The sequence below is a fragment of the Rhinolophus ferrumequinum genome, chromosome 6 (genome assembly GCF_004115265.2).
Source record: "Rhinolophus ferrumequinum isolate MPI-CBG mRhiFer1 chromosome 6, mRhiFer1_v1.p, whole genome shotgun sequence".
In the NCBI taxonomy this organism is placed as follows: Eukaryota; Metazoa; Chordata; class Mammalia; order Chiroptera; family Rhinolophidae; genus Rhinolophus; species Rhinolophus ferrumequinum.
The window spans coordinates 36032282-36060109 of NC_046289.1; the positions used below are offsets into that span (position 1 = coordinate 36032282).

General features: G+C 40.1%; 1 protein-coding gene across 2 annotated transcripts in view; it reads left to right on the forward strand.

The window, feature by feature from the left end:
- Positions 1–24700: 24700 nt before the first annotated feature.
- Positions 24701–27828, forward strand: part of ARMH4 (armadillo like helical domain containing 4) — a 94803-nt gene continuing 91675 nt past the window's right edge. Inside the window, exon 1 of one of the 2 annotated variants that reach the window (XM_033109252.1) lies at positions 24701–24881. The gene's annotated coding sequence lies outside the window, so the exon portion shown is untranslated. The remainder of the gene's footprint in view (positions 24882–27828) is intronic. The other variant, XM_033109250.1, reaches the window with a different exon arrangement.

The following is a 27828-nucleotide window of genomic DNA, read 5'->3' on the forward strand; positions in this document are numbered from 1 at the left end:
CTCATTCAATCTTTTCCTGTCCTAATCAGTTGCAAAGTCCTGTAGTATGTTTGGTAGAAACCTTATCTATTCCTATTCTGCACTAAGGATTATGATACCAGCTGCCTAATTGGTCTCTCTGTCCTCTCCACAGTCCATTATTATCTGTATTGCATGCCGAGTGAACACTCTACAATGCAAATACAATCATGACACTCTGCTTAATATCTTTCAATGACATTCTGCAGTTTTCAGATAAAGTGACAGCTATATCAGCCTGCCAGTAGTTTCCCAAATGTATCCTGTTGCTCCACACCTCCCATAATTGTGTCTAGCGAACCTTCTTTAGTATCTTTTTTCTTTGTCTTTCCAAACTCTGCTGAAGTCTATTTAAGTCTTCTTTATCTGGGCCTCCGTGGCATCCTGTGCATATTGCAGCATAGCAAAATATTTTTGTCTGTTTAGTTGGCTGTTGTATCTCTAGTGCCTAACGGAGCACCTGGCATATAGTAGATGCTGGATAAGTATTTGATAAGTGACTAACACTTATTACTATAAAGTAATCTCTTATTTACTGTGCTTTCACCCTGAGAGCAGGGACTTTATAGACCAGCACCTGGTATAGGACTGAATATGGAGCGGGCACTCAGTTGTTTTTTGAATGGATGACAGTGGCATGGAAAGGTGGCCGCTGAACTGCTCCCAGCTCACCTTGTAGCCAGTTGACAAGGGACAATAGGAAACTGCTTTATACTCAGTATGTAGCTATCCATCTGTGTGACAAAAACCACAATAGTGCTTTTGAAGCTGACCTCTCAAAGGATATTTCATGCCACATTTCATGAATGCTCATGTCACATTGTAATAAAACTAAAAATAATGAACCAGAGCTCACAATGAACTGGAATTATGAGGTGTGTCCTCTTTGGGGAAAGGGAAGTAATTCACTAGCGAATAGTACCAGGAACTGTATTAAGGTGAGGACACATTTGGCCTGATTTATCACACTTTTCATCTCTGGAGAACTCCATAATGACAATTTATTGCTAACTATGAGGTATGGTAAGATCCTAAACCGTCAATCACAGAATCAGTTACCCACCATATTTCAGCTTGTAAAGACAGAGAAAATTGACTAAAATATTTAACAAAGATTTTAATGAACCATTCATTGAACATAAAAGTATTTGTTTGCTGAACTAGCATCCTATTTCTGCTACATAATATTCTACTAAAAATGATTCACATGCTGTACCTGCAAATGGCTGGATGAAAATGTAAATTTTTCAGACCAAGGTCAGGTTTGGAATAGAACTCAAGGACTTGGATTTTTGTATTACGACTAAGATGAGAATATGAGGCTTTTTTTGGTCTTTTCCCTGTTATTTTCTTCTGTTAGTTTTAAACAGAGTAGTTTGACATTCGGAGAGGATAGAATTGATTTAAAAAAATGGTTGGATTTGCCCGTTTTTTAAAAAAATAAATTCAAAATAAAATTATTTAAGAGGGTCTTTTAGTTACAGTTCGATTACTGCAAGTTCTTATTTACATCCAAGGCAATGATGGAAGGAACATTACTCCTTAGATATAGGATCCATGTGTAGTAACATTATGGTTTTGTTCAGGCATCAGTAAGAAATAATAATTCTAAAGAAAAAGTCATTCTTGGGGAAGTTTTGATAAATTACACATTTTTTAGTATAGAAATTCTTTTATTAACAATAGCTATGATTTCTTGATTATCTAGTACACGCAGGCACAGTACTAGATCCATTATCTCATATAATCCTCACAAATTCTCATTAGTCAACAAATGAAATAAATCTTGTTAAGAGAGGTTAAGTAACTTGTATAAGGTCATACTGTTTGTATGTGACAAAACCTGGAATTGCTTTTGCTGTGGCCCCACACTGCCTTTTGAGAAAAATGACAGCTACATTATAAATGTGGACATCAGGCACGCCTAAAGTGAAAAAAAGAAAAAATCCAGAGCCAAAGCTTTTAAATAAATGTGACAAGATACATCTAAAATTAAACAGTGCGTTGAAGGGTGTGATGTGTTCAGCTACAGAGACACTATTTCCAGTCTCGAATATGTCTCTAATCAATGTGTTCAGTAAGGGAAAGATACTCCATTTTCTGAAAAAGATCCCACATATTGTAGCATCAAATAGTTAATTAGTCATTTCACAACCAAAAGGGGAGAGTAATCCTTGAATGTCCATATGGCATATGTTTTCCAAGCTTATTTTTGCATTCCTGTCAGTCCCAGCCTGACAAGATCACTCGGCAACATGAAGAAATGTTACCATGGGTATTCTGTCAGGACGACATGGAGCCCCTCTCTCCAAGTCCTATCCGATAGAGGTGGTTTTGCCATCTGGGCTTGTTGCTTTAAGTTATAAATTCAAATAATAAACACAGTGACTAGAAATTTTTTATTCAGCAATTATTGTTAAAATATTTTAGATGTGATTGTGGTTGTGTTATTACAAAAGAATTATCTTGTAGAGTTGTACAGTAAAATATTTGTAGATAAAATTATATGATGCCTGAGATTGGTTTCAAAATAATCTGGGGGGAGCAGATTTAATTTGTGGGTGGGGCAGATTGACCATGCATTGATGGTTGTTGGGCCTGGGTGATAGCCACCTGGGGGGAGTGGGGCGGAGGTTACACTGGTTTGTATAGTTTTGTGTATTAAAAAGTAAAAGTTGAAAAAAAACAACCCTAAAAAATACAATAAGGTTGAATCCCTCCTTGGAATATATATTCATTTTATGATAATTCTTACCTTCAAGTACACGATTTAGACTGTACATACAGTTTTCAAAGTATGTTCTGAGAGGGTTGCTTCTTGTCCACAGGCATTAGTGCATATACTGTGTTTCCCCGAAAATAAGACCTAGCCAGACAATCAGCTCTAATGCGTCTTTTGGAGCAAAAATTAGTATAAGACCTGGTCTTATCTTACTATAATATAAGACCAGGTCTTATGTAATATAACATAACATAATATAACATAACATAATATAATATAATACCGGCTCTTATATAAGACCTGGTATTATAATAATAATATAATGTAATGTAATGTAATATAATATAAAATAATATAATATAATATAATATAAATGGGTCTTATATTTAATTTTTGCTCCAAAAGATGCATTAGAGTTGATTGTCCAGCTAGGTCTTATTTTCGGGGAAACACGGTAGGACAGTTTTCATTTCTGGGCAAGATTTTTATTCGTCTTTTGGCATAAGACATTTTAATGTAATTTTTCTCATTGAGGTTCCCCCAAAATAGCATCATTCTTCCATTATTTCCTGGGAGGTTTTTGTGGTGGTCATCGTCGTCATTGTTTTTGTTTTGTGGTACTGTCGTTTTGTAATGGCAACAGTTTGGGAGTATGTGAAGTATCCATCCTGTCAAAGTTGTGGTTTGGAAATATTTGAGAGGCGCTGGTCTAATGGCTGGGTTTACTCGTAATGTCGGCATCCTCATTAGTCTGTAAAAATTGGCAAAACCTGGCTTCATGCCCGTAGGGAAAATGACATGCCACAGTGTCTAAACTTGTCAGTGGGCATACTGAAAGAATGCAGAGAGAATAGTCTACGCTGTGTCATTCAGGGGCAAAGGCGGAAGCACAAGGAAAGCGGCAGATGTCCATCAGCTGGTGACTAGTAAATCAAATGTGGTACAGCCACACAGTGGAACACTACTCAGTAATAAAAAGGAATGAACCACCCATACGTGCTACATCATGGATGGACCTAAAAGTCATTAAGCTGAGTGAAAGAAGCCAGCCAAAAGACCACATAGTATATGATTTATTTTATATGAAATATCCAGAAAAGGCAAATCTATAGAGATAAAAAATACAGATTAGTAGTTGTCTGGGGCCTGGGATGGCAACAGGGATTAACTATAAATGAGCATTAGGGATATTATTGGGGTGGCAGAAATATTCTAAAACTTTCTCACTTAAAATACCTTAAAAATCCAATTAAGTCTATACCCTTCACCTTTTTTTTTTAATGATACTTTTTTTTTGGGGGGGGGGAAGGGGAACAGGACTTTATTGGGGAACAGTGTGTACTTCCAGGACTTTTTTCCAAGTCAAGTCGTTGTTCTTTCAATCTTAGTTCAGCTTTAAGTTGTTCTTTCAGTCTTAGTTGTGGAGGGCACAGCTCAGCTCCAGGTCCAGTTGCCGTTGCTAGTTGCAGGGGGCACAGCCCACCATCCCTTGCGGGAGTTGAACTGGCAACCTTGTGGTTGAGAGGACGCGCTCCAACCAACTGAGCCATCGGGAGCTCCGTGGCAGCTCAGCTCAAGGTGCTGTGTTCAATCTTAGTTGCAGGGGACAGAGCCCACCATCCCTTGCGGGACTCGAGGAATTGAACTGGCAACCTTGTGGTTGAGAGCCCACTGGCCCATGTGGGAATTGAACCAGAAGCCTTTGGAGTTAGGAGCATGGAGCTCTAACCGCCTGAGCCACCAGGCTGGCCCTTCACATTTCACTTTTTAATGGCTATAATTTTAATAGTTTTCCATAGAGGTGTCATGTTTGTTTTTTAGCACAACCTTTTTGGTGACTTTTTTGTTGTTTTTAGTTTTCCACACTATTATCCAAAGCCACAGTGAACATCCTTGAGAAAATATGCTAATCTTCGTGTACTTCTAAATTCTTAGAAGTGAAATGTATAGATCAAAGGATATAAATATATGTATGCATCCTTTATACATCTATAATGCAGCCCCCAAATTTATACCGATTTATATACTCCCACCAATAATAAGAGTGCCCATTTCTTCACCTTCTCCAGTACAAGGTGTTATCGGTCTTTTTTAAATTTTTGCTCATTTGCTACATGGAAAAGAGTATTGCATTATTATTTTAATGTAACTAACTATGAATACATTGAATACATTTTCATGTAGTTCTTTTATATTGCCTCTCTCTGTTTTTTGCCCATCATGTTCTACCCTCAGCTCCTTCTCTCCCTTCAGCACTCATGCAGGGCTCACAATAGAGTGATGGCCCGCGGTGCTAAGCATGGAGGGAGTTAGCCTCACTTAGTCCCCATGAGACCTCTGAGGGTGGGCATGCTTATTCCTGTTTTTACAGATGGGGAAAGCTAGGCTGATAAGGAACTCCCAGTCTAGTGAGGAATGCAGACCATCGGGTGGAGGCTTGTGAGCCAGGAGGAGTCAGCAGGATGCTGGGTGAGGCCGGAGGCTAATGGGAGTGGTGTAAGCCCCTCTGAATTCCTTTGAGTTGATATCTTCTTGTTAGTTGCAACACCAGAATTTCTATACAGAAAGAATTTAAGATAAGCAACCATGTTGGAGAGATTAAAGCTAAACCTTGTTGGAAAAGTTAAGATAAGCATCCCAGTTATACAGGTTAAAAGTTAAAGATACTAAGTAACCTTGTTGGGAAGGTTAAAGACCTTGCCTTGAAATTGTGGTTGCACCATGCTTTACATAAGACTGAGAAAAAGTCAATTGTCTTCATCAAAGAGAATGGAGGACAGGTGATGGAAATAGCCTCTCCATCGCCAGTCCCTCATTGATTTTACCCCAGCTTTTATTTTTATAAGAGTTCTTTGTTTATTAAATAAATCATTCCTTTGTATGTAATGTTTGTTGCAAATATTTTTTCTGGTTCTTTTTTCAACTCTATTTAAAGTAATTTTTACCCTTTAGAATTTTTTTTTTGAATTTTTGTTTTTTATATGAACTATTTTATTATTTTTTATGGCTTCTGGAATAAATGTTATATTTAGAAATACTTCCATAATGAAAAACTGTAAAAAATGTTACCCATTTTTTTCCTGGTACATTTATGGTGTCATATATTTATGTTTAAATTTCTGATCCACCTGGAATATATTTTTGGCAATAAGGACAGAGATACAGCTTTTTGTTTGTTTGTTTGTTTGTTTGTTTTGATCCAGCTTTAAAAAAAATAGTTAGCTCATTGTCCCATATAATTACTATTTTTAAAAATGTTACGTCCGAAATTCTAACAAGATCTAACTAAAGGAAAATGAACACATGAGCTTCCTTTTGTTGTAATTACTCAAAACTTATTTCTGTTGTTTTATGGTGAAGACACTCTTTTCCCAGTATTTATTCTGGTTCAGAATACACCTTAACACAAAGGAAATGCTGTTAAAATGAAGTGATGTTAGGGGAGAACAAAATACAAAATGGCTAGAGAAATCCGTAGAGTATAGTTCAACCTGAAGCCGACTTTATTGTCACCAACACAAGACAATTCTTTGAGAGCAAGTTTCTGTTATTTTTTGTGTGTCACTCACGAACTTGCCCCAAAGAATCTATCATCTACGTGGTAGAATAACATAATTTATTTAGCTGATTTCTTATTTTCCTCTTTTTAAAAATTAAAAAAAAAAGTATTAGAATACACAGTTCTTAAAGGCAGGGAATACCTTTTTTTCAACATTATAGTGACACTAAAAAAATAATTTTTGAATAAATACATGTATGTCAAGCTATACAATATACATTTTAAAAGGCATATTGGTGATCATTAAAATGTGGGATTTCAAAAACGTGAAATAAATTTCAACCTGTGATTGGGGATTTTATTTTATAGTTCTTTTTTTTTTCTTTTGTTAAAGAAGAAGAAACCTGGGTCATATGCCTAGAGTTTATATACTGAGCATATTTTAGTTCAAAATATATCGACTCAAATGATAGTATTATACTTGAATACAAAAGAACCCATCCAGAAGAATGTTTTCATTTAAAGTATCACAAGTAAGACAGATTAGTCAAGCCAGCCCTCTCCTCCTCTCCTCTGCTAGGTCTTGGAAGTTAACAACCCAGGATGTTAACAGATAAGGCTCTCCTTCTGTATCTATGTCCTTGAGATGCGGGCGGGGAGGAGGACTATGATGGTGAGGTACAGAAGTGGGAGGAATGAGTTGGAAGACACCAGTATAAAATAGTATATAAGATCCGAGCCCTGATCACCTGAAGCTTCTGAGCTTGGCATTGATATTTCCCCAGAGAATGATGCTCTAAGACTTGACCCGACTCCTCTGGCCCTTTCCTGAACCGGAAAGATGGCACATGCATGCCTTGGTTTAGGATGCTTCAACATCACTTCTGTTTTAAGCCACATCTAACCCTGGGGAAAGCATGACTTGGTGATCTTCTGTTCTGGGGCCAGAGGCAGGAAATTGAGTACTGGTTGCTTGGTGTCATTTTTATATTTCCCCTTTCATCCACACATACAATAAATGGAACTTCTGAATCTCTCTTTTTAAATGCATGATTTTAATGAGTGCTTAATTCAGTTAGATCGTGTGCTGGGCTCTGGAAACTACAACAGGATATAATTTCTTTTTATGTCAGCCTACAGAAGTCATTCTGAACAAAAAACAACCTTAGCTGCCGCAAAATGTAGGCAGTAATTAAAGTGAAGATGTGGGCTTTTTGCTTAAATTATTAAGAGAGTTTCTCTGATTTTCCTTACTAATGTAGGACCAGGCTGGGGGAGCTGTGTGGTAAGAGTTTTCAGCTCTCAGTTTCTGACATAAAACTTCTCAGTGACATAAAAAAATCATTCCCATTAAGTACCAACAATAGCTTATGTATTGACATATATATTTGTTGATCTTTATGTATTTATGTAAAATTTGTATTTTTCTTTATTTAAAAGTATCTTTCCTTACCACGACCTCTCCATTATCAAATAATAGAAAAGTGTTCCTCTATTGTTAATTATCACCCCCAGGTGTTTTCTTTTTAATGTCTTTTGTGGTTTTATTGTTAATTGCAAAATTAGTGCATGCTCTCTATAAAATATTTCAAACAATGCAGAAAAGTATGAAGTAAAATTTTAAATCCTTTTTTGCTCCACCCAGTTCTACTCCTCAGAAGTAGTCACTGATAAGTGGTGGGTGTCCTTTCAAACACTTTTCTATGTGTGTAAAACACCTTAAACCAAATTATTTTTTTCAGGAACCAGTTTGTATTATGGAGAACAGACAGCATTACTTTTTGGGGGGATAATTTTTATTTTGAATTAATTCAAGACTTGTAAGTAAGCTACAATCCGTACAAAAACTTTTCTATGCCCTTAACTCAGATTCTTTAATTATTAGCATTTTACCACTTTCATTTTATGATTCTCTATCTGTATACATATTATTTTTTCTGAACCATTTAAAAGTAAGTTGTACTCATGACGTCCCCTTTCCCCTAAATACTTCAGTGAATATTTCCTAAGGACATTCTTCCTCATAACCGTAGTATAAGTATCAAAATCAGGAAATTAACATTGATAAAATACTATCATCAACTCTACAGCCTTTATTTGATTTCTCCCATAGTCCCACCACTATTACTTTTTAAATGCATCATCTTTTTTTCCGAAGGAATGTATGAACAGATATGTGCCATAAATTTTTTTACAAATGAACAAGCTGGTTGACTAACCAGAGATTATTGAGGCACTTCTAACTTATTTCCATGTTTTTCTTACTCTGCCCTCCTCCTGCCACGAACACACACCGCTCAGTGGCCCTCCTGAGCTTTTCCGGTACAAGCCTTGCCTTATGTTTTTGTTCACATTCTCTTCCCAAAATGGCCACCTTCTTCTTCCCTTTTTCTTACTGGCAAAATCCCGCTCTCCCTTCAAAGCTTCCTATCTGACATCTTTCTCAGCTCAACCCCCTCAGGGGCTCTTAGTTTTGCTTTGTTTGTGTGCCCTCAGCTTTCTGTGCAAGGCTGCTTGATAACATTTCCCATTATACCATCACTGTTTTGATTTCTATCTGATAGTTACACAATTTTAAGCTTACAGAAATCAGGTGCCCTCCAGCATCTAGTTCTAGAACTCAGAACAGAAAGCATGGTCAGTAAATGCTGATTTAATACTGAGTGATCTATAAGTCTTTTCTTCTCAAGGGTGGGTACGAACAAAATGAATGAAATCCTGATGCCTTCTTATGTGTCGCATTCCTTTCTTATTGGATCTAAAGTGTGTCATATTGAAGCCAAGGAAGAAAAATGTTATGTCCTGAGAACCTACCTGAACTGAAAACTACAAAACATTGCTGAAAGAAAGAAGACCTAAATAAATGGAAAGTCATTTCATAGTCATGGAATGGAAGACTTAACTGTTAAGATGGCAGTACTACCCAAAGCTATCTACAGGTTTGACACAATCCCTATGAAAACTCCAACAGTGTTTTTTGAAGAAATAGAAAAGATGGTCTCAAATTCATATGGAATTCCAAGGGGACCTGAATAGCCAAAACAATTCTAGAAAAGAACAGAATTGGAGTTATTCATACTTCCTGATTTCAAAATTTAGTGCAAATCTACAGTGATCAAAACAGTGTGGCATTGGCATAGGATAGACATATAGACCTGTGGGATAGAATTGAGATTTCAGAAATAAACCCATACTTATATGGCCAATTGATTTTTTCAAATTGTAGTAAAATGCATATCACATAAAATACCATCTTAACCATTTTAAAATGTACATTTGAGTGACATTAAGTACATTCACGTTGTGCAACCATCACCACCATTCATCTTCAGAACCCTCTTCATCTTGCAAATATGAAACTGTACCCATTAAACAGTAATATGCAATTGATTTTTGACAAAGGTGCCGTCTGTTTAATAGGGGAAGAACAGTCTCTTCAAAAATTGGTTCTGGGACAATTGGATTTCTACATGGGAAAGAATTAAGTTGGACCATCCTACCTCACACCATTTACAAAAGTTAACTCAACATGGATCAACAACCTAAATACAAGAGCAAAACTCATAAAACTCTTAGAAGAAAACATAGAGGTAAATTTTCATGACCTTGGATTTGGCAATGAATTCTTAGTATGGCACCAAAAGCACAAGCAACGACAAAAAATTAGGTAAATTGGACTTAATCAAAATTGAAAACTTTTGTGCATCAAAAGACATTATCAAGAAAATGAAAAGACAACTTAACAGAATATGAGAAACTATTTGTAAATCATATCTCTGATAGAGTTTAACATGCAGAATATATACAGAACTGGAACTGAACAATGAAATAACAAAAACCCATTTTAAAATTGGGCAAAGTCTTGAATAGACATTTCTCCAAAAAAGGTATACAAATGGCCAGTAAACACATGAAAGATGTAAACAGCATTAGTCACTAGAAAAATCAAAATCAAAACTACAATGAGATAACTACTTCACATTTACTATGATGGCGATAATTAAATACAAAGTAACAAGTGTTGTTGAGGATGTGGAAAAACTGGAACCATCACACCTTGCTGGTGGGAATGTAAAATGGTGCAGCCTCTGTAGAAAACAATTTTTTTTTTTTTACAAATTTTATTGGGTTATATTGGGAGACAGTGTTTCTCCAGGGAGTTGTCCTTCAATCTACTTGTGGAGGGCGCAGCTCAGCTCCAAGTCCAGTCACCGCTTTCAGTCTTTAGTTGCAGTGGGTGCAGCCCACCATCCTTGCGCTCTAATCAACTGAGCCATCCGGCCTCCCCTGTAGAAAACAATTTGGTGGTTCCTCAAAAAGTTTAACACAGAATTATTATATGACCCGGCAATTCCACTCCTGGGTATATCCTCAAAAGAATTAAAAAGAGTAACTCAGACAGATACTTATATGCCAATGTTCATTGCAGCATTATTCGTTATAGCCAAGGCATGGAAACAACCCAAGTGTCTATCAACAGATGAATAGATAAACGAAATGTGACATATATATACATACAGTGGAATATTATTCAGCCATAAAAAGGCATGAAGTTCTGATACATGCTACAACATGGGTGAAGCTTAAAAACATAATGCTAACTGAAATAAGCCAGACACAAAAGAACGAAGACTGCATGATTCCACTTATATGAAATATCTATTAATAGAACTGACAAATTCATAGAAACAGAGAGTACTTTAGAGGTTACCAGGGGCTGGGAGTAGGGCAGAATGGGGAGTTATTGCTTAATGGTTACAGAGTTTTTATTAGGAGTGATGAAAAAGAAAGAACATGTGGTGATAGTTGCACAACATAATTAATGCTATTGGTTTTTATATTTAAAAATAGTTAAAGTGGCATGTTTTATGTTATCTGTATTTTACCACAGCAAAAACTAACCTATCTGAACCTACCTCAGAATCTGAGCCTCATATGTTTATTAGAGACTAATTATTTTCTAGAGAGAGTGAGAGGAGAGACATAAATACATAAATTCAGAATCAAGGTGAGGAAGAATGTCCTTCTAAAGTTTAGAGTCTAAACCTCTGGATTTCCAATTTTGGTTTGCATCAGATTCACTGAATCTACATGATTTGTCCCTACCCATAAAGATTCTAATTCATTAAGTCTTGGGTGGGCTGGAACACTGATATTTTTAACAGCTCCCCTCACACCCCCCAGGTGAGCGTGAAGCAAAAACAGTGAAGAGAATTTAGCTTCTGCTGTCGCCTGGAGAGTCCCTGACTGGAAGATTCCCTTGAATCTTTGCCCTTTTAATGCCAAGGTTTGGTTCGTGCTTTCTGTCTCTCTGGCTCACAGTGAGGGCGCTGGGCTTCCATCTGCACCCCCAAGCCTGTGGACCAATCAGAGGGTCAGTCTTCTGCTGACTCAGTACCAGGTCACCGTGACTCAGCACCAGGGTGCAGCTGTCCTCCTGATCTGAACTTGTCTCCCCGCTCCAACCTTGCTCCCATTTTCTATCCCAGTTTTGATAATTGGGTCTTTGTTTTGTTACTAAACACCTATCTTTTTCTCACCAGTTTTCTCAGGGGAGACTCTCCCTGAATCTTGGCCTCAGGACAAAGGTTTTTCTGTCTTGTTTTCGTTTGTTTTTATTGAAAGCACTCACCTTCAGCACTTTGTAAACCCCACTCTATTCCCCAATCCCTCCTCCAATACACATACTTCCTGTTTAAATCCTCTTTCTTTTCCACTTGATGTGCAGGTGTTCGGTGCCTTCCGGAGGTCCCCACTTCCGACTTCATTTACCTTTCCATGAACATTCCATCCTGTGGGTCTATCCCAGCCAGCTGCAGGCCAGCTATGGACACATGTCCCAAACACAGGGGCACCCAGCCCCAGCCTTCTTCTCCAGGACTTGCCTTCTCTTGGATTCCCTGGTCCTGGGCCCTGCCCAGATGCCTTTTGGAATACCCCATTACCTGCACTGCTTCCTGCTGCCCACTGCAGGGAAGGGAGAAGAACTAACAGTTATGGGCCTCTTCAATGTTTTGGGTGCTGTGCCAGGTACTTTGCAGATGGAGTTTAATGTAATAGATTATTTTAAGGGTGCTTTTTTTGTTGTTTGTTTTTTGTTCTTTTTTGGATAAGCATATGACACAGAGAAGTAAGGTAACTTGCCCAAATGCTGTTGGTGTATGGCAAGACTATGATGTGAACTGAACTGGCTCTAAAGTTTCTCCTTTTCAGCTTTATCATGCAGGTCTGGGTTATCCTGCAGGGGTGCAGGTGGGAGTGGCATGACAGGTCTCACATCTTCACTGCTCGCATGTCTCAGTTCACTCTCCTGTGCCAAGCAGCGTTGGAGGACCCAGGCGCCTCTCCTGATTTGGTGAGTATGTGTACTGTGTTCCAGGGCTGGCATACTCTTTACATTCTTGTTTATTGCTAATTTACTCTGGATGAAAAAGTTAAAAGTGTGTCTTTTAGGTTACATAAAGTTTCGGAGCAACTAAACTCCGAAAACCACTAAAGTATTTTTTAAAAAGCTGGAGAGTGTACAGTGATGACCTGTAATCTAAAATACTGACCAGCATTATTTTCTATACCTTCAGCAAATGAGACCTGCTTTGATCTCGTCAATAGAAACCCACTTCTCACCTGCTCAGTGCCCATACAGAGCAAGAAAGGAACCCTTAGAGTTGAGTTCCTCACTTGTCCTATTTCTTTAGGGAGTACTACCCCAGAAGGTAAGGGCCTCATTACCAGGACACCCACAGCATAGCTGAACTGTTTGAATTTGCCTCTAGGGAAAGGAGCCTCCGTAGAACTCTGATGATTCGGTTCACTCCTCACACTTGTCTGGCCCTTTACAAATTTTTTCCTGGGTTTCTTTATGGAGAGAGCAAATGCAGTTTCCACCTCAACAGAATTTAAAGAACAATCATATGTGTAACTATTTCAAGGAGGCAAATTTCAGTTCCAAACTGAATTTAATCAATTTTGTGTATGAAAACTAAAATTATTCTAGACACCTAAGCACTAAGCCTTAGAATGATTTTTGAATTCTTCTTTTTATCTTCCAAGTCCAGTCAGTCACCATATTCAGCTGTCCCTCCCCTCCTTCCAACCACTTGCTCAAAAACCTTCCCTCTTGCTTTGTAACTAAGGCCAAACTCTTTGGCTCGGCACTCAAGGTAGCCGTAATCTGGTCTCTGCTTATCGCGTCAGCCTTATGTTCCAAGTCTCCCCTATACAAATTATGGTGCCAGCGCATGCATGTTCCTACCCCTCTGCCTCATTCATTCCATCCCCACAACTGAACGCTCCATCCTGGGAACCTTGAGTCCTAATTTTCCCGTCATGCTAGCTCAAGACCCACTTTCTCTGTGGACAATTTCCCAATCAGTTCAGCACACAGTGCTTTCTCTATGCTGCCTCTCTTTCTTTTTTGTCACATAAATTATGCACTTACTCTGCTTAGCACAGTGATCCTGACTCTCCCTGTAGTAAGTGTTCAGTGAGTGTATAAGATGGGCTCTGGAGCCAGACTGCCTGAGTTGGTATCCAAGCTCTGCTGCACTTTGACAACTTACTTAACCTCTCTGAGCCTCAGTTTCCTCATCTGTAATAAGGGTAATAACTGTACCTCATAGCATTTTTATATACAGTTATTTATCCTTTTATGCAGATATTCCATCTTCTTTACCTAATATTTGCTTTTTGAAGAAAGGTATTGGCCACTTTTGCCAGTCAATTCCAAGCACCAAAACCTGAGCCGAGAGACTTCCGGTTCTGGTACAAGGCTATATTATGGAAGAGTACATGACTGAGAAAAACAAATGTAAGTGGTGGGACAGCATAGGTGGAAAAAAGTCCAAAAGGAGAAGAAACAGTGCGTGGCCCTGGAATAGAGGTGGGAAATGGAGAGGGGCGAGGGGGTGTCCGTAATACTCCAGGAGGAAAGGGATTTTCAGAGCCGTAAGGGAAAGAAATGAAAGGATTTTGTCCAGTGGATCTGAGGCCCAGTTCATTTCCTTTGGAAAGGGAGTGGCTTCAGCCACCTGAAGGGGCCCTCTGATTCTCGAGTGCTAGAGAAACTAGTGCAGCCCTCAGGGCCTAAGAAGTGGGACCGGCTGGCTGCTCATGATTGGCTTGAGCCTCAAGGGAGCAAAGAAGAAGAGACCACAGTTTTCCTTTTGGGATGCCCAGCCTGCTCACTGGTCTTGGAAAGGAGACAAAATTTCCATCTGGTAATGCAGACTATGAATTTGACTGGTGTGTTTCTTGGACCGAATCACTTAGGATGCTGTGCCATGCAAGGGAACCAGTGATGGTGTTACTGACGCTCGTGGTGTGTGTGACTGGATTGATGGAAGAGGGGTCGTATATGACCAACTGTGTATGTGGGGGGCATTCAGGTTGGGGAGTGATCCAAGCTGGGAATAACCAGGCTAGGGATATCTATGCTGGGGCCCGGGGTGAGACAGGCGGTGGAATGTTTCAAGCTGAGGGGATACATCCTGGGGAGATTCAAGCCGGGAGATATAGACTGAGGGGATACAAACTGGGGAGATACAGGCCAAGTGGGGTTGTGTTGGTTTTCTATTGTTGTGTAACAAATTATCACAAATTTTGTGGCTGAAAACAATACCCATTGATGAGTTCACAGTTCTGTAGGTCAGAAGCCCAGCAGGTATGGTGCGACTGAGTTTTCCACTCGGTATCACAAGGCTAAAATCAAAGTGTCAGCTGGGCTATGTTCCTTTATGGAACTGAAGGTCCTCTTTGAGTTGTTGGAAGAACACAGTTCCTTGTGGTTATAGAACTGAGGTCCCATTTTCTTGCTGGCTTTTGGCAGAGGCCACCCTCAACAACTAGAGGTCACCCATAGTTCCCTGCCATGTGGCCCCTTCCATATGCCTTCTCAGGCTTCACGTCTCTCTGACTTCTCTGTCTCTACCATCTAGACCCAGATTTAAAGGGCTCGTGTGATTAGATCATGCCTGCCCAGATGATCTCTATTTTCAAGTCAGTTGATTTGGGACCTTAATTATAATTCATCTACAAAATCCTTTCACAGCAGCACCTATATTAGAGTTTGCCTGAGTAACTGGGAGATGATGTGTACATATCAGGGACCAGGAATCTTTGGGGCTGTCTTGGAATTCTTCCTTTCACAGGGGGACATGGGCTGGACGGATCTAGGCTGGAAGATATAGTCTGGTGGGGGAGAGATGCAAGTGAGGGTGCATCCAGGCATGTGGGATACAAACTGGGAGGGATATCGGCGGGGGGGGGGGGACCAGCGGTTGGGTAGTGATATGGGTTGGTGGGGGAATATGCTGAGAGTATGTAGGTTGGGGAGGATTTAGGTGGGATGATAAAAGCTGAGGGGGATACAGGTTGGGGAGTGGTACAAACTGAGGAGGGAATATAGGCGAAGGGGAAGATGCAAGCCAGAAAGTGATAGAGGCTGGAATGGGACGCAGGAGGCAGACTGAGCACAGTACCAGTGTGGAGACTGGCTGCCTGAGACATAGCTATTCTGAACCTAAGTGCTATGACAGGTATGCCCAGGTGCGATGGAGGCCTGAAGAAGAGCACTCAGCCCAGCCTAGGTAATCAGGGACAGTACCCTGGAGGTGATGTTCAAGGTGCGTTCTGAAGATGAGTAAGCATCCTTAGCCAGCCAAAGAAGAAAGGCGAGACAAATGTTCAAGTCCGATGAAAGAACAGGAGCCCAGGCACAGAAGTGTCAAAGTAGATGATGATGCTTAGCTGTAAAGCTAAATCTTTGGCTAAGCCATTAAATACGTTTCACGCCTCTGAAACAGGATAATGCCACTGAAGACAGCATAGGAGAGGAAGTGCCCTGGACTACCAATCCAGAGGTGTGTGTTCCTGCGTGGGCTTTGCCCTGGCATTGGGCAATCTTTTGCAGTTCCAGTGTCTCATTTGATAAGGAAGGAAATTGGAGCAGGAATGCATTTCCATAATTATAAAGTGTTTTGAGATCCTTAAATAAGGTAAATATACTGAATGTCTGCAACAGGCCAGACACTATTACAGTTTCAACCTATTTTCTGCTATGTGAGTGATGTAATTGATTCATTAAGTGAATTTTCATAAAATGCTAAATCATTTAAATAATAGCATAATCTCAGCAAATTTAAAAATGTTTTCTGCCCATTTAAGGATATTTCTGTTTGGGGAAAAATATAGTGTTAATGGGAAGTCCTTGGTGGACATAGTCCAAATTACTTAAATTCAAGAGCCTTGTTGATTAAAGATGTTTGGTGAAATTACAAGAATTTCAGAATTATGCCAAAACTACCACTCTTAAAAATCTATCCCCAGATTATTCTTTCCCTTATAACTTGAAATTTAAATAGGGGCATAGTAATAGGTTCACTTCTGCTCTCGGGAGTTCCTTAAGGGGAAAAAAGTCCATTAGCCATCAATTCAGGAAATACCTGTTTTTATACCTGAAAATAAATACCTCATCACCTGGGTCTGCACTCTGTTGCAACACTAGTTTTGACGGGACTTGTGATAAGTGTTAAGGACACTGTGCTGAGTTCTTTCATCATTACCTCATTGAATCCTCCCAACAATCCTGGTTTATCTTATTCTGAAGTCAAATGCACACTCCTGCTTCCTAAGCAATACTTCTACTTAAATTCTAGAATACTTGTTTGCTCTCTTATCCTATAAGGCCAATGTATGGGTAGGCATATGGATTGCCTTCCAGGAGATTTGTGCAACAAATTCTGCCTCCTTCTATAAGGCACAGGCTCAGAGGCATGGCCAGAATCTACCATTAGGGGAGCCACTTTGTCAAAAAAAAGTGCCACCTGTGAACTCAGTCTGACAATCGGCTTTTTGGGGGAGAAGGTTTTTCTCACACTCACTTTAAATATGTCACCGTCTGCTTCTACCAGGGAGGCTATTAAAAATACTTGGATGCCATGAACTCTAACCAATCAGAAGAGGCCCCAGTCTGCACCAGGCAGTTACCCGCCTTCCCTTTACTTGGGGATCATGGGGAGGTGGTGGGAGAGGCAGGCTGGGGAGGGGAAGGGCTTTGCGAGGGCTTCGAGTAACAGCTTGGGAGATTGGCTTTGCATCAACTAATACGGAAGCGCTTCATTATTTTAACAAGCAGTGTGAGTGAACCAGGGTGTATAAAGTAAAACTCTATGCTGCCCAACTCCACTGAGCTTTCTAGAAGGAAGGGCACCTCTCAGGCATATCACCCTCAGTCCCAAACTGCACCTCCTCAAAGTTTCTACCCTTATGGCTATTCCTAAAGAAGACTAGAAGAGGGAAAGAAGGAATCTCAGAGTCTCCTCTCTACCTCTTAACTCACGTGCCTGCCTCTTATTTTCTTAATCAGAAGTCCACCTCCTGGGCCTGGAGGCAGAAATGAAGAGGGAGGAAGAGGATGGCGGTAACCGTCTTTGCCTTCATTTTTTTTCTCTGTGATGGGGAAAATGTTTATATCTTCAATATTTTTATTTCTTCCATATCGTTATCATCTGCTTAAGACGCCCTTCATGTCTGCAACATTTCCTCCTCCCAGGGAGAGGGAGAGGAGAGGAGGCCAGTTGCTTATATTTGTGCCTTGGGCAAAAAAATGGGCCTGTAAATCTGTTCCTGAATGAATAATGCACTGCACCACATGGGATTTGGTTATAGTCCTCAAGGTTGTCTCAAATGCAGCAGCACCCTGGAAGTCAAGACACTAAAATCAGAAAGGAAGATGCTCAGGCTTGCATCTTTAAAACAAGGAGCAGTGTACACACTGGAGAAGACATTAAGTTTCAAAAGCAGTGCTAGAGAAGCTAGGAAGCAAGTAGCAGTGTGAGAAAAGAAAAACAGAGAAACAGAATTTACAGGAAAAAATGGAGTCTAACAGGGAAAAAAAAGTTTTGATTTTTTTTATTTGAATAATCATTTATTGTACATCTGTTGGGTGTGTTGTGCACTCTTAGACATTCCTCCTTCAGATGTTTCAATGCATGGAACTCTCAGACGTGTTTGTGTGTTGCATAGGGACTTCTTTGTTGAGTTAATAGCTGTTCAATTTGTTGTAACTTCCAGGGGAGATTTCAAGGAGTACCCCTCACACTGCCATGTTTCTGATGTCTCCAAGTTTTGAGTTTTTGATGAACCAAGCAGAATATGATCTGAGTGAAAAGTGCTCATCCATGTAAGATGACTGCTGAGAACAATAGCGGGCAATGGTAAGTGCCTTAAAATGCCTTTTACAAAGAAAGAAATGCAAGGAAATCAAAACATGTCACTATGCCCAAAATCCACTTATAGAAAGCTTCTAAAAGCAAAGAGAAAAGAAAGAATACCATGTGACCATCCCATTTATCTTTACTGGGGATCTTTTGGAGACAAATTTATTTCTTCTTTTGTGGTGATGCCTCACACTTCAGACCAATCTAAAAGTAAATAATTTTCTCTGTATGAGACATATTTTCAATCATTCTGATTCTGAAGGAAACTTTTTTCCCTTTGGCTATTTTGTAAACAAGTTATAGAGGAATCGCTTTGAACTGATTCTGCAAAATGAATCTTTTATGTCTACTTTATATTGTAAGTCTTGACAAAAATAAATAAAACAAAGCATATTACTGTGGCTATTTGAAAAGATTTGAGCCTGGATGGAACATAGAGTTCTAGATTCAACTTGAAGCAGTTTTTTTTAAATCTTACACTCAGCATATTTCTTTTTTTATGTGCAACTGCTCTTTAAATGAATGTGAACTTTACCAATTAAAAATATTGCAGACTTATGGTTACAAGGGGACTTGAGATATCAATTGGCCCAGTCCTGTGGTTTCAGACAGGACAGATAGATGAATGGATTAATCCTTTCTCATAAGATGTAAAAAATAAATCCTGGATTTCAGAGCAACTTATGTTGGAATGTCTTTTCTCAATTTTTATGCGATTAATATGTTTCATTCTGTAGCTGGTCAAACCTCCTTTATATGTTAGTAGTGTTCAGTTTGTGCTTCATAGTTGTAAAATGGTGAGCATTACTATGTTTATTTTGGTGATAAGCTTATGGCCATAATTAAATATTCAACAAATACTTTTTTGAACAGCTGCTATTTTAAGGCACTGCCGATATGGTAGATGTGAGACTATAAAAAAAGTCTTAATTCAGAGAAATTACAATTTCTGAGGGGAAGGTGGTTACATAACACACATACTGACTACACATGGACTTTCCACATAGGCTTTATTAGATAGATAGACCCTTTCTGTAGTGTATCATGGAAAAAGGTGATGAAAGTCAGTACCACTTTTAGATTGTTTCAGAAGCATGTGAGGAAATTTTATATCATATGTTATTGGTAATGTTTATGTGTATATCACCTTTTCCTCTCCACTACATTTAAGATCTGTGAGAAAAGTTGAATCTGGTTGTATATTTTCACATATACTGCATACTTTCCACAAAACAAAAACATTTGTTGGTTGATTAACCATGGAGCTAAACTCAATGCCAAAATAATGCATAGCCCACATTAAATGATACACTGCTTGTGGCCTAATTACTATGAAACACAAACTCAATTCTGCTATCATTTAAGACAGTTTGGCCAGAAGTCTTAGGCGAAATATATAGGAACAGGGAATTTAGCAGGAGGTTGAGTGTTACAGTGAAGGAAAGTTTCGTTTCGTTTTTTTGTTTTTTGCACTGATGTTCATGCCACACTTAAACCTTGGTAAACCACTGTTCAAATTGTTGGTCTTATTCTCACCCCCAAGTACATCTTCATTGTGATGCTATTGATACTACTCCATTAATGATATCCTATCAATGTGCTGCAGATTGAATATACACTTGTGTTTCCTGAATCTGATTTTAAAACCTGAATCATATTTTTAAAAAGTAAAATAAGCAACATTTGTTAAAAGGCATATAATAAAAAATAATGCAGTCAGCCACAGTAAATATATTGGGTAGTTTTCCTACATTTACAACTGTCCACATAATTTCCAGGTTGAGTGAGCGAATGGTGTTTCAGAAACCCCAACTCAGCCAGAATGAAGTTCCTCCTTTTTTAGAAACCTAAAACAAAAGAGACTATATTACCTCTTTTACTAATCTATTCCAGTCTCTAAGAACTTTCTCTGACAAGAGTGCTTCCTTGAGTCTGAGCTCTGCTGTTCCTTGGTAAAGTCATTTTCTTTAAATCCATCCTTGGTAGAGGCAGAGAAGAATAAGCAATAAATATACACATCATTATGTTAATAATGAATATTTCCTGCCTATTTTTTAAGGTAAAGGATCTATTAAAGCCATCGATTTATTTACCCGAGGCATATAAAAAAGGAGACAAGGATGGAGATAAGACTCTTTTATCTGACATAGTAAAAGCAATTCATATCTTTTCTAGAGTTATAGTTGCCGTTTTAAATACAGTTGTTCATGCTGACCAGTTCATTTAGGATTAAAGGGTATATTCTACAGGAGACATCAGACCTTTGATGTTCAAATCTCTGAAAAAGAATTTTTACAGACAGTTTCACAAGGACATTATTCATGGCTGAAAAAAAACAAAAGAAAAAGATAAGATTTCTTTCTTGTAAATGTTTTCACCCTTGCCTTTATCGAAAAAGTTTCTCTTTAAATGACTGTGCTGTTTAGAAATTTTGTTTCTTGTACCTGCATTAGTAGCCCTTTCTTCATTTATCTTGCTTTTTCAAGGCAACAGACACAATTCCATTTGTTAGAACTGAATCAGAATGTTCAGGGCCTAAAGAGATCTAACACGTAATAAAGGAATATAGAAAAAAACAGATTTTAAAAAGAAGGGAATGTAAAGCATATAATATTCTGTTTCTATAATAACAATAGATTTCTTAGGGGAGAGCAAAGAAGCAACGAGGATTCTTCTCAGTATTTGCACAATAAGGGTTAAATAATAAAGACAGATAAATATAATGGACTAATGTGTTAACAATTAAAAACAACTACAGTATATAAAAATGAAATATTCCAAAGCTTTCTTTAAGGAAAACCATTTTGTTATTGGGTTCATCCTACCTGCTTATCTTCCCAATATATGACATACTAAAAACTATTTAGTATGAGGTAAAAATCTAATAAGCTCATTAGCACTGAAGTAGGTCATGTCAAGTGTTCTGAGTGTTTTGGATGCAATGGAAACACCTATCAGAATTAATAAAACTAATTCTAACATCATTACCATTTTTTACATCATCACTGTAACCATCAAATATTTATTGAATACCCAGAGTGAGTAGACTACATTTAGCAATATTATTTTACACTAAAGTCGACTCCTGGGAATTTCAAATTAAAAAATTAAAAACAACCAGAAGTCTCCAACAGAATGAGAGTCAGGGAGCAGTTGGGCAGAGAACATTGGGAGATGCTGAACAACTTACGTTCATGAAGTTTTAGGAAGGCCAGAAAGGACAGTCTTTTGTAGAGAAAAGACTACAATTTGCAATTGACCTCTATTCTACATAGCATCTCCTGTCCTTCTCCTTCCATGGCTAGACATCTTGGTTGGGTGCCTTGGGAGCCGATAAGAACAATACAATCCAAGGAAGGAGTATTAGACGCTTCAGAAATAAAGGGAGGGGAAAAAATCACTGAAAGACAGGAATGGCTTTGAGGACATCCCAGCTAAAACGGCCTTACAAGATTTTTCCTCATGTGCCTCTTTCATTTCATTTTGTTGTATTGCCTCATGTGCTTGTCACTGGGGTATTAGGTTGGTGCAAAAGTAATTGCTTTTTTTTGCAATTATTTTTAACCTTTTAAACTGCAATTATGTTCGCATACACCTCACAATTTCAAACGAAGACAAAAAAAATAAATAAATAAAACAAAATACATCCCAGGAAATAGTGGTGCAAAGTCTGGGAAAAGTCCTACCAGCTGGTGTTCAGGAGCCCTGTTGTGAGCCCATAAGTGGCACTTACCTTGGTGACATCTGCCCCACTCAAGGTCTTGTTCTCCTTTTGCAAGACCAGAAAGCTGGTCTTTCTATGCTTCAGAAATAGAGCTGTTACAAATAGACACATGCAACCCACCTCACTTATCTCATTTCGGCAGTGCCTTCTGGGCAATATACACGGGAAATCAAGGTGTCAGATAGCTACTTGGTACCTGGGGATCAGAATAAAGAGAATTAGTTGATATACTGTGAAGCATTTCTACCCAACTTCGTGATAGCCTTACTGAGGATACCATTATGCTCAACTCAGCATTGCCAAGATGCTCCCCTCTGGGTGGTATTTGAATGGACATTGTCCACTCCAAGCTCTGCGGACTGGTTATCCTGTTCTCTGCTGTATGTGACCAGTGCCTTTCTGACACAAAGGTTTTTACCAACCAGAACCAAGTAACGACCTAATACTGCAAAAGTATAAAATATGGGATGGCCAGTTAAATTTTAATTTCAAATAAACAAAAAATAATTTTTAGCATAAGTATGTCTCAAATATTGAATGGAGATTCTCTATTTTTATTAACTAAATCTGGCAAACCCCAAACTGCTTTCCTTAAAGCAAGAAACTGTACGTATGCATCAAAAGAGTGAGGTATTCCCAAATTCTTTTGATGCATACATACAGTTTCTTGCTTTATCCATAAAAGGGTAATAACATGCATTATGTGTAGATTTACTGACTTGACTTTTATTGTACAACGTTCCCTGATTTACAATTTGTGTGTGTGCTGGGTGGAAGAGTGGATCTTATTATCAGTGCCATGTACTAGCAGCAGCTGTTGAGATAAATTGCATTAATCAGAGTTATTTAAAGCAATACAAACCATTTGAGGAAGGATAAAGGACTAGTATAAATGAATTCCAATAAGATCACTTTACTTTTACTGCATAGTTAAAATAATTTGTATTGAGGAAAAGGAAAATAGGAATTTTATAATGGGAGAAGGGTAATTTGGGAGAACAAAAACACTGGAGTGTCACGCAAGTGTGAGGAGTAGAGATTTCTAGTGGAGACTTGAGGGTATCCTGGGTCTCTAGGGAAGAGAACACTGGGATTAAGAACAGGAGGGAGGAATGAAGGTGTCAAAGAAACTTTGAATATTTCATTAGTGTGTAGGGCTGGTCCTAGATGGACCTGGAGCTGGAGAATCCTCTCCTCCTGCTGTCTTCTGTTCTGTTTCATCCTCTGGTCCAACCTCATTAATCAGGTTGTTTTCTTATTAGTACTATTATTAGCCTGCATTTAGGTCAAGTAGATCCAATTTTGTGATCTAGCTGGGAATCTTACCAAACTACATAACCTTGTTTTTAGGAGGTATGGTCTCAAACAACTGACTTACAAATAAAATGTTGAAACACAATTTGGTCAGGTTGGGTGTGGCTTATCCACCTGTTGTATATTGGATCCAGGCAGAAGGCCTTGTTACAATACAATGTATGACATTGTATTACATTGAATACACATCAGAAACAGATCTTACAGAGTCAATTCAATTCAATAACATTCTATTCAACAACTGTTTGTTGACTACCTTTCTGGAAATACAATGATAATGTCTTCTGAAGAGGAGTGTGATAGGTAAGATAACAGTGCATCACGGTGCATTGTGTTAGGTATGGGGTTCCAAGGTAAAGACCTTACTCTGACTTCAAGATTTTTACAAATAACTATAAAATGGGACTAAGACAGCCATTATAAAGAAGGGAATTACTAAGTACAAGAGATATTGTATATGGAAAATGCTTTGCTGTGGGAGTTGTTCTAAAATGCGCCTTTAGATTCCTGACACCTCTTTTTACCTACAATTAGAGGAGCAATAGGAAAACAAAACAGTTCTTGAGACACTCAAGAATGGAGATCATGAATTCCAGTGGCCACATTAGTAGTAAGACCTTGGGCAAGTTAAATAGCCTTCAGTTTCAACTCTGTCCCCTGATAAATGGGGATTACCAAAATCTACCTATGGGGTTATCTGGAAGATTAAGCAAGTAAGGAGTGAAGCACCTAGCATTGTGGCTGGCAGGAGTAAGGGCTCAATAAACCGTACTTATTAGCACTTATGTTCAACTTCCTTCTGTGTGATTGAGAGTGATTGAGAAGGGAACACTTTGTGTAGGACTACTTCATAGGGTCCTATTTAGGGGCCCGGCTAAACCATACAGTTTCCACAAGGAACATACTGTAGTCTCCGACTTGCGCCCCTTGCCCTAACCAAGGACCAAAGAAATGCAGGCTCTCTTAGCTAAAACGCTGCCTTGGTCTCTTCTCCGTAGGCACTGAGGGAGAGCCGTTGCAGAAGACCAGGTTACGAAGAAAGGGCATCAGGGCAGAGGGTCCTGGGAAGAGTCTCAGGCGCGGGGCGAGCAGGACCCGCCCTCGCTGTTCCGTCCCCAGCGCAGGAGCAGAGGCGGGGAAGTGGGCGCCGAGGGGCGTGGGGTGGGGACTGCATCGGGTGTCAGTGCCAGCGGAGTCGGGGCGGGCACATCTTCCTGCCGCCCAATCCCCAGCCGTAGCCGCGGCCTTATGAACAAGCAACAAAGCGAAGCGCCCTCCCCCTAGCATCCCAGACTGTGGAGCCGGCCGCCACCGCTGCAGGGGCCGCCGCGGGGATGCCGAGCGCCGGCGCCGCCGCTCTATGCGCGCTGCTCGGCTGAAGGCGCACAGGTGAGGACGGGCCTGGCTCCTGCTACTCGGGCGGCCGCGGCTGCAGACCCGGCGCTGGGGCAGAAATGGAGCCGGAGCCCCGGGCGGCGCAGGGTCGCCCCGGGAGCGGTACAATCCAGGGAGCGCTGCAGTCCGGGGCGCGCCAGGCTTGCGCCCTGCGTGCGGGCTAGAACGCGGTGCCGGGTGCGGGTGAGCAGGGGCATCTCCGGGAGCGCTGGGCGCCGTGCACAGGCCTGGGGAGGACTCGCCGTACTCGTCGCTCCAGCCCAGCCTCCCCGCTCCGCACCAGAGACCCGGCCTTTGTGCCGGCGGCGCTTGCAGGGCTGGCTGCTTTTGTGTGGGCTTTTCTTTCTTCCCTCCCTTCCCTCTCAGTCTCACAGCGGTGATAGAGAAGTTTCCGAAGACTGCGATTTGCTCTTTCCAAAAGCATCGATCACAGTGTCCCCGATGCCATCAGTGCCCAGCATCCGAGGAGCAAATGGGTGATGCGGTGGCCACCGAAACGTGGTTTGCTACTTTGCAGAAAACAAACAGCTGAGTCTTGAGTGCAGAGATGTCACTAAAGCTCCCACTCAGACCCTAGCCGGTCCCCCGAGACACGGCCGGAGAATGCTCTTTGGAAAGAGGGCCTGCGAGTTAGATGCCGACGAAGTCCGGCTCTGCCTGAGACTCCAGTGTTGTTGGGAGGTGCTGCCTGGAGGTGCCCAGATGTCGCATGTGCGTCCTGGTCACTGACAGAACTTAACCTGTGTAGATTCTGAACATGTAGAGCTCTGGCTGGCGAGGAAGCAGCCAAGGTCTCTTAAGAGTTTGGAGTTCTCAAAGATGAGAAATCTGTCTTCCCGAGCGGATCCCACGGACTCGCGAGGATCTTGGCACCTCATTCCAGGGCAGAGCTGATGTGGAGAGGAGAGAAGCACTGCTTTAGAGTGTCTGCCTTCTTTCTTGGGAAGTTTTAGTTTGAAACTTAAGGGGAAGAGGGAGTGATTCACAAAACCATCCATAGAGCTCTGCAGGATTTCATCTGCGGAGTGGGGAGCAGCATGTGTGGCCCCAATTTGCATGCCTCCCCCTCCTTTGTGTGTGTTTCCCTGATCCCCAGTGATGCTGTTAGGCTCCAGGGAGTCTTGTTGAAGCCAAGCGCCTGCAGAGCCACGGCCGACTTGTTCACTTGCCTGCAGAACCGCACTGTAGCATTTACTGAAAGAAACTCAAAACCGGGGTGAGGTTTCACAGGATCAGAATATTGCTATTTACTTTTACACACAGTAGAGATTGAAGAGTAGCTTGCTTTATTATTATGAATAAGCTGGAGTTGTTATACTTGTCATAAGAGTGAGCCAAGCACCTACGCAGCAGACTTGATATCCATTGCGTTTATTCACAAAACTCCCAAGACTCACGGAGTCTAATGTAACTACAGCAACTGAGCTAATTAGGGAGCCGGGGATTTGCCTTTGTTTTCATGGGCAGCTGCTTACCATAATATTCTGGCGTTTCCTGCTAGACTTTTCAACATCCTAATTTGGTATTACAGAAATGGTTTGATGCTAAATACAAGCATAGTATCAAAAGGAGGAAGATGGGCTTACCTGTTTGGGAAAATTTCCACTCTTCAACTAAAGGTGTACTTCACTCTTTATTCAGCAGATGTTTGCCTGAAAAGTTGTGTATGGAACTGTATTTTTGTTCATTGAATTTTGTTTATTCTTACAATAGGGAAGCTGGCTGTTCCAAGGGAACCTGGGTTTAATCTCTGTAAAATGAAAACTCATTCCTTAATCAAGATGTGTGGTCAATCCTGTTTTTCCATATTGTGTTTACTTGGTGATTATAAGAAAAGTGTCTGAATCAAGTTTCAGCTTGAAATATAGATATTGTTTATTCCTTGAAATGTCTACCTGGGGATTACCTTCTCCTTAAATGTCAGCTAGTACTTAGAGATCTTTTCAAGCAAATGAGGTTTGTGAACCACAAAGAGCAGAAATGAAGTGTCAAATTAGGTCATTGAAAAGAACCGTATGCTGGATGGACAAGAGTTTGTTGATCAAGATTGATTAGGAGAGGATTCTGCAAACATCAGATGATTCTCAGGCCACTTTGTCTACATGAGAAACTGAAAGAGGAGAAGCTCTATGGAAAGAGCTAGGGGGAAAAAAGGCTGTTACAGATGTTTCAAATTGCTCGCATTTCTGTAGTTTGAGGGGAATGCATGTCAGTACCACACTAACAGGTCTTAAATTGTATGATACTTAGAACTTTTTCTTCAAACCATTTTCATGTCTGTTAGCACTTTTTTTGGGTCTCTCTTCCACCCTTTGAAGAAAACAGAACGAACATTATTATCTCCATTTTGCAATAAGGAAACTGAATTTTGGTGATTTTGCACAAAGTAGAGCTGGAACTTGAAGCCAGTTTTTAAATCTTCAAGTCTAGCTTCTTTTGCCAGGGATAGGACGATGTGCTAGGGGTGATAAGCAGAGACATCGTCATTTGTTTACATTGCTAAATTGTAGAGAAGAAAGCTGGTGGTCCCAAGATGCAGAACTTGGTTGTGGTCTGCAGGAATGGAAAAGCACTTACTCTGGCAGTCGCCAGAGTAACCACCCTGACCCAGCCTACTTACCCTCTTCCCTATCAGGACTGATGCCGTTTTCCTCCTGGGGGACCATGCTTATCTTTGTGGTTATTCTCCCACCTTTCTCTGTGGTTGAACGTGCTGCTGAAAAGCTCATCTGTCATTCCAGCTACTTCATTGATAGTGAAGGATGACTGGGGCCAGATGATCTTAAATCCAGTATATCAGGCCAGTGACAGTTGTCAGAAATGTGAATCAGAAGTGCTGTGTGCCACAGTTGGGTTAATACGGTCAGAGTTTTGATAAGCTCAGCTTCAGACAAATGAAATAGTATTGGCAATGAGGGCCTTCAGGATTAAAACAAGAAAA